The sequence below is a fragment of the Leopardus geoffroyi genome, chromosome B1 (genome assembly GCF_018350155.1).
Source record: "Leopardus geoffroyi isolate Oge1 chromosome B1, O.geoffroyi_Oge1_pat1.0, whole genome shotgun sequence".
In the NCBI taxonomy this organism is placed as follows: domain Eukaryota; kingdom Metazoa; phylum Chordata; class Mammalia; order Carnivora; family Felidae; genus Leopardus; species Leopardus geoffroyi.
The window spans coordinates 1,689,957-1,697,461 of record NC_059327.1 but is presented as its reverse complement, the minus strand read 5'-3'; the positions used below and the strand labels follow the sequence as shown (position 1 = coordinate 1,697,461).

Below are 7,505 nucleotides of genomic sequence, written 5' to 3'. Positions count from 1 at the left end.
TAGAAGGGACCCCAGAAGACGATCATAAGAAAAAAATATGTATATAAAGAGAAACTCTAAATAACTCTAAAGATTAAAAAAAATCTTGGAAAGTGTTATGGACTAAATTGTGTCCCTCCAAAAATTCATATTTAGAAGTCCAAAGCCCCAGGATCTCAGAAGGTGATTGTGTTTAGAGTTGGGGTCTTTAAAGAGATGATTAAGCTCTTTCCGACATTTTTCCATTCCTCCGTGATGGTACGCATGAACGTCCTGGCAGATGCTCTCAAGGGCAGCAACAATGCCAGTAAGAGAGGCAAACACCAGGTTCTTCTTAGGCTCTGCTTCAAAGTCACCCTCCGGTTTCTGTGATGATGAAGCGTGTTTACATTGGTGAATTTGAAATGACTGATGATCACAGAGACGGGAAGACTGCTGTGACCCTGACAGGCAGGCTAAACACGCATGGAGTGACCAGCCCCAGACGTGATGCACAACTCAAAGATCTAGAAAAATGGCAGGATGATCTGCTCCCGCCCTGCCAATTTGGTTTCAATGCACCAACAACCTTAGCTGGCATCGTGGACCATGAAGGAGCAAGGCGAAAACACACAGGAGGGAAAACCCCGGGATTCCTTTTCTAGGGAGGTAATACACACATGCAAATCAAATGCCTCAGAGGGAAAAAAGGGAGAGGTAACTAAGGTAAAACAAGGCTGTTGGTGTGGGCCCCACTCCAGTATGATGGATGTCCTGTTAAGAAGAGGAGCGGAGGATGTGGTCATGCTCAGAGGGATGACCACGTGAGGACATGGGGACAGATGGTGTCTACACTGCCCACACCTGGATCCGGGACTTCCCACCCTGAGACTGAGTCAGTGAGTCTCTGTTGTGTAAAAGCCCCAGCCTGTGGCGGCCTGAGCGGACTAAGATGAGGGTCTAAGAACTACCGTGTATCCCACACCCCCGAATGGACCTTTCCTGAACCAGATCTCAGCGGGTCACGTTAGAGTCTTCTCCTTCATGCTTACACGTGTCTTGGCAGGTCGGCTTTCCCTATTGCACTTGAAACTTGCCCGGGTACAGAAGAATATAGTCTGCAACTTGCCCGATTCTCTCCCCTGCTTTCATAATCCACGTGCTTGTGCTTCAGGGACAGGACATAAACAGCACATCCTCTCTCCATGTTACCGATTAAGATCACCATAGAGATCGCTGTAGCAGATGCTATGTTTATATTAAGTTGATGACAATTCACCAGGGACACAGTCTCCATAAAATGCATTAACACGACACAACCTGCTGATATCAGGATAACCATGCTATTTTCTATGTTGCAGAAGACTTCTTTGAAACAGAGAGGGTAGCGGTAGTCACTGACGAAACTTTCACTCGGTGCCACTGTGGGCCAGGTGACCACGGGTGGGGGAGGAGGAAAGAGGGCTGAGTGGGACTTACCACAAGTAAGAAATGGAGGGAACAAGGAGACCCAGAGCCCAGTCCATTATATGGGGCACGCTGTATTTCAAAATGTGTGTCTCTTGCAGTTACTAAGAACTGTATGCCATGATACCAGATCGTTTGTGTTTACTGGTGGGGAAAACAGACACAACTAAACTTCCATTCTATTGGGCGTGTGGCCTCGGAAGCAGTACCATGGGATTCTCTCCATCCTCCCTCAGCCTTCCCTGGGCTCTTACATCCATTTTATGTTTTTCTGCCCTTTCCTCTGCCTTCACAGCATTTCCTTCGGTCCCCACGACCGCCTGGCTTCCTTGTTACTTCTCTCTCATCTCCTTCATCCTTCCTCCTCTTTGGATTTCTGTTCTCCTTGCCTGGGTAGCTCAGTGGGTTGAGCGTCCACCCTTGATTTCAGCTCAGGTCACGATCTCACAGTTCATGTGATGGAGTCCGTGTTGGGCTCTGCCTTGACTGTGTGGAGCCTGCTTGGGATTCTCCCTCCTCTCTCTCTGCCCCTCCCCTGCTCGTGCTCACTCTCACTCTCTCTCTCAAAGTAAAGAAATATTGACAAATAATAAGAAAGTAAGAATAAAAATGTTGTGGTGGTTTTTCCTGTGCAACTGCATTTTTAAAAAGAGATGAACTCCGCACATGCACACGTAAAAGGAACAAAAACAAAATGGACAATGAAATGCTTTTATGAAAATCAACTGGGTGATCCCTCACCTGATAATCCAAGAACGCGAGTTCTGCAGAAACATCCCCCAAATGACAGATCCTCTCAGTCGTAGGACCCGGGGAGACATAGAGAAACAGTCCTGGATTTATAGTCTTTTAATGTAACAATCCAGCCCGGCTATGAAACTGGTCCCACTGTATGTATCACACTCAGATTACTCCAACATTTTTTTTTTTATCCCTGATGGAGACGTAATGGGTTGGAACACTTAACTTCCTGTCTTGGTCCCACATGGGGCAAGACCTCAGCGAGGAATTTCTCCAACTCACGCGGAAAGTCTGACAGTATCGATTTCCCATCTTCAGAGAAAGCAAGGGGTTTGGTCTCACACTTTAGCAGAAGTATCACTGTAATCGTCTGAAGGACAGAGCTTGAAGCGAGTGTTACGCTCAGATATGGTCTGAGCAGGCTCCAAGCTGGGAGAGGAAGGGGGTGAGGTGGAGAGGAGTCCCAGTGAATTGTTCACAGCAAGGTAGATATCAGCAGGTGATGAGACAGGGAGACAGGTCTAGCTCCTGGTGGGGGGATGGTAGCAATTAGACGAGTTTTGGGGTCTCAGGCGGTAAAAATATTCATGACTTTGACTTCTTTTTCCGACTCTTATTACAAAGTATAAATTTATTCCATTTCTGAAGAAACTGTGAGGTGATTCACCAACTAATTATGCACTAACTTATTCATTTCCTTTAGGTTAAATGATATAAATTTTCCTCCTGAGATGCTTAACTGAGTCAAATTCACCAGAGTTTTTGAGGTGGGAGTTGGAAAGGGAGAGAGATGCTCTCTAATTACCTCGTATGGGAAAAGAGGTCACAGCTTGCACGTCCAACACTCACTAAGGGCCATTCTAGAGTTTTCTTCCCTTGGCAAATGAAACGGAAAGCCATGGTTAATTATGCTTTCCATTTGATATTGAATGCTTTTGGTTTAAAATTTCAAAGAAGCAGGTAAATTGGTGACAAGTCTCACCCACAGTGAGACTCTCTTCTCCAAGAAACATCTCCACGGCCGGTGTGGGGTGACTGCGTGGGGCCAGAGGCTGGAAAGAAACAGCGGTTTGGACACCATGAGGTAGAAGATACAGGATCATGCGACAGTGACCAAGAGACCTGGAGACTGGTTTGTTCTTAAATATGGAGCCCATCAAGCCACTGACTGCATAAGAGCCCTCCCCCAGAAGCATCAAGGACACGTGGAATTGGAAATTGGAATTGGAAAGCTGGCAGATGAAACTATTTCCTTGGCCAACCAGAAACAGTGGAGCCTGTGCCACGACTGAAAGACAGGAAATACCACCCAGGATATGCATTCGTTCCCTCGTTGTGGTGACAAGGGAAGGTTTATAAAGCCGTCTATTCTGGGGTAAGGAAAGAGCAGACAGGGGCGCCTGGGTGGCGCAGTCGGTTAAGCATCCGACTTCCGCCAGGTCACGATCTCGCGGTCCGTGAGTTCGAGCCCCGCGTCAGGCTCTGGGCTGATGGCTCAGAGCCTGGAGCCTGTTTCCGATTCTGTGTCTCCCTCTCTCTCTGCCCCTCCCCCGTTCATGCTCTGTCTCTCTCCGTCCCAAAAATAAATAAACGTTGGGGCGCCTGGGTGGCGCAGTCGGTTAAGCGTCCGACTTCAGCCAGGTCACGATCTCGCGGTCCGTGAGTTTGAGCCCCACGTCGGGCTCTGGGCTGATGGCTCAGAGCCTGGAGCCTGTTTCCGATTCTGTGTCTCCCTCTCTCTCTGCCCCTCCCCCATTCATGCTCTGTCTCTCTCTGTCCCAAAAATAAATAAAAACGTTGGGAAAAAAAAAATAAAAAAAAATAAAATAAAATAAATAAACGTTGAAAAAAAAAATTAAAAAAAAAAAAAAAAAAAAGAAAGAGCAGACAATGATGTCACCATGTTGTCAGATCAAAGAGCGTCGTTCGCCATGGCACCACCATTGTCTTCATTTACCAATAGGAAAAACTAGAAGTGACCTTGCCTTCCTTGCACACATTCATCCCAGGAAGTGACCAGTCACCAGGACCTGCTGGCTTTCCAAGCCCTCCCACTCCGGCCGCTCCATCCAAGGCACGTCGGTTATTACCTTGCCTTCAAGACTGAAACACCCCCGGGAGCTGCAGCCCCAGGCAGGTGAGATGAAGAAGGCAGATAAGGACTCTAATCCCTTACGAGCTTTTCCAGTGAAGATCACTGGTTTCCCCAAAGGAGATATTGCATTTGCTTGATTTTTACATATAAAAATTCCTCGATACTGTGTTTCAAGTTATTCTTCTATTAGTCAAAATGAAATTTAAGTCAAAATTGGTTTTATATGTGTTATTATGACAACTTTGTCACTACAGAAAACTGTTGATCTACAAAGATCAAATACATATAAGCCTTAAAGACGTGATGAGAACAGGGGCGCCAGGGGGGCTGAGTCGGTTGAGTGTCCAGCTTCGGCTCAGGTCATGATCTCATGGCTTGTGGGTTCGAGCCCCGCGTTGGGCTCTGTGCTGAAAGCTGGGAGCCTGCAGCCTGCTTCGGATTCTGTGTCTCCCTCTCTCTGCCCCACCCCTGCTTGCACTCTGTGTCTCTCTCAAAAATAAATAAACACTTAAACATTTAAAAAAAGAAAAAAACATGACAAGAATAAAATTGGGTAAAAAATTGCTGTGAGCTGAGCGGCCAGCGCTGTGGGTACCATGGGCTGTGCAATTTGTGCTAAGTGCTCTGGAGTCTATGCTGCACTGAGGACTGTGTCCCGTGTCCTGTAAACCCCTCACTGTGTCCTATGCCCTTGCACTGTGCATCCCGAGATGCGGACTCTGTGAGTATGCGCACTCAGGTGTACTGGGGTCCTGTGTCCTGTGTCCTCTGCACCGTGGACCGTGCCCTGGATACTCTGTACCGTGTCCATGCATGGTGTAACTCACACGACCTGTAATTGCTAGTATTATACGTCATTTCTTGACTGTGAGCTCTAACTGATAAAATTATTCACCTCAGCTTTCCCACTTTTTTGCAGAAAGAGGACAGCAGAATGTTAGTACAATGATTTCTGTGCACAGTTGACCCCTGAATCATGCAGGGATGAGGGACACTGGTCCCAGTGTGATCAAAAACCCACCTGTAACTTTGGACACCCCCAAAATTTAACTACTAATCACCTACTATTGACCCAAAGCCGTACTGATAACCTCAACAGTTGACTAATACCTATTTCATATGCATATATACTGTGCATATATGAGGACACATATACTGTGTTCTTATCAAAAAGTAAGCACGAGAAAAGAATGTAATTTTAAAAATCATGGGGAAGAGAAAACACATTTATAGTATATACTGTCTTTACTGGGGAAAAATCTGTGTGTAAATGGACTAGCACAGTTCAAACCTTGCGGTTCTGGGTTCAACTACAAGTGGTTCTCCATAAATTATTTCAGGCAAATACTTGATAATTGTGCTTCTGCTTATGTAATCCTACACAACTAAAAAATTTTCAGTACATCATATGGCAAGAATTCATCGGTCAAAAGGTTTCGATTGCAGTTATAATCTAAGAAAACGGTATATATTTTGGATTCTATATTTCTATAAAATTCTTCAAAGGCAGTTTATGTAAAGGGGATGGCTTTTCTTAAGCAGAAATTTTCTAACTTTTTCCATTTGTTCTTCCTTATCTTCAGCCTTCCTCATCACCTCTAATTTTGAAAACGTTGATTTAACAAAGCAAGCTCACATTCTACTAAAACATCACTAGGAAATAAATCACTGTGAAAAAAGATATTTTTAAGAGAACTTTACTCGCCTAATAAAGAGACAAAACAGAAGAAGGTTAAATCCCCTTCTTAGCACCCCAAGGCCATGTCCACAGAGGTCCACGCAACCAGTTTGCAGAGTTCTTCTCTAGAGGACTGAAGACATTGTAATAGGTAATCACTTTCTCAATAAACAGATGAAAAGCTGAAACACAGCAGAGCTGGTCCCAGCCCTCCGGCGCATGGAAAGAACAAATCTCCAGGAAGGACCATGTGCTCGTAAAGAAACAGAATTTGTCCTTCAGCCACCCTCCCGGGAGCACGTACACTCAGCACAGCCAGGTAAGGGCTCTGAGGTCAAGTCTAGGTGCGGAAGCAGCTTCACCTGAGTCATTGCGGGAGAGAATCACGACCCTCAGGATCCACAAGGCCCGATCAACCCAGGACCCTTCCGGGAGGAACACTGTGGCCTAGACGGGAAAGTGCCAGGTAACATCTGGAATGCACCTGCAAACCCTCCTCCCACCCTTCCAATAACAACTCATGCCATGCGTTTGGGTAAATGTGAACCAGGGAAAGGAAGATATTCAGATCCGCGATCGAGTGGCACTGGCACCTCCAAGGAAGCCCGTGGCCACTTGAAATGCCCTGTGGCCCACCGGTCACGTGGGGCCTTAGCTCCTCAGGGATGCCGTCCGTCTCACGGGGAACTGGGCACCACGCCCTCCCTCATCTCGCAGTGTCCTCCAGGCCTGGGTGTATGGATGGACCAGAGACTGACGACAGTTGGCAGAAGTTAGCAGCTGGTGACACTTGGCTGTTATGTTGGGGAGGGCCCAGGTAGAAGTCAGAGGGGGACTCCCTTTCCCTCAGAAACTTGTAAACGGGGAGCTGCGGAGATGAGAGCCGCCATAGACCTTCTATAGGCAGACGCTGTCGTTCCCGGTGATTTACGGCACGTTTGATTGGCCTCTGAAGAAGACCCATGTATCTCTGAGGAAACCAGCGCATTGCACAATTATTGACACCGACTGCTGCCACGTGTCTAGACATTTTGCCCTTTCCCAAGGCAATTTAATACTTCGCCCGGCACATACCACGAAGCTGCTGATTTAGCGAGTGCATTTCTCCACTCATCTGGTGAGACAGAAAGACAGGGGCCGGGGGGGAGAGATGAGCTTAAAGGCACCCCCACACTTTACTTTCACTCGCCAGGACAGCAATGTTCTATACTGGACATAACCTAATTATATTATGGTCTCTAAATGTTTGTTGTCATTTGTCATACGATTGTAGTGCAACTGACAATAATTGGACAATTAGTTGTCCAATTATTTTTTTCTCAAGATAATTAATTGGTGACCCCCAAAACTTTCACACCATTAAAGTCCCGATGCACCAATATGGCAGAAATTGCAAACATACCCAAGACCCACAGCTTCCAGGTTACATACTACAAAGAAAAAAATCTAGGCAACACTTTGCTCCCACCAAGTTTGAAAAATACATCCGCGGTGGTACAGAAATGATGGATTCGTGTTGGGTAATGATCTCTGTGGGTTTCAGTCATTTCTGTTGAATATCTATTT

At 46.3% G+C, this 7,505-nt stretch overlaps 1 pseudogene; it reads left to right on the top strand.

Annotated features, from left to right (window-relative positions):
• Positions 1–231: 231 nt before the first annotated feature.
• Positions 232–623, top strand: LOC123582569 (annotated as a pseudogene).
• Positions 624–7,505: the final 6,882 nt, after the last annotated feature.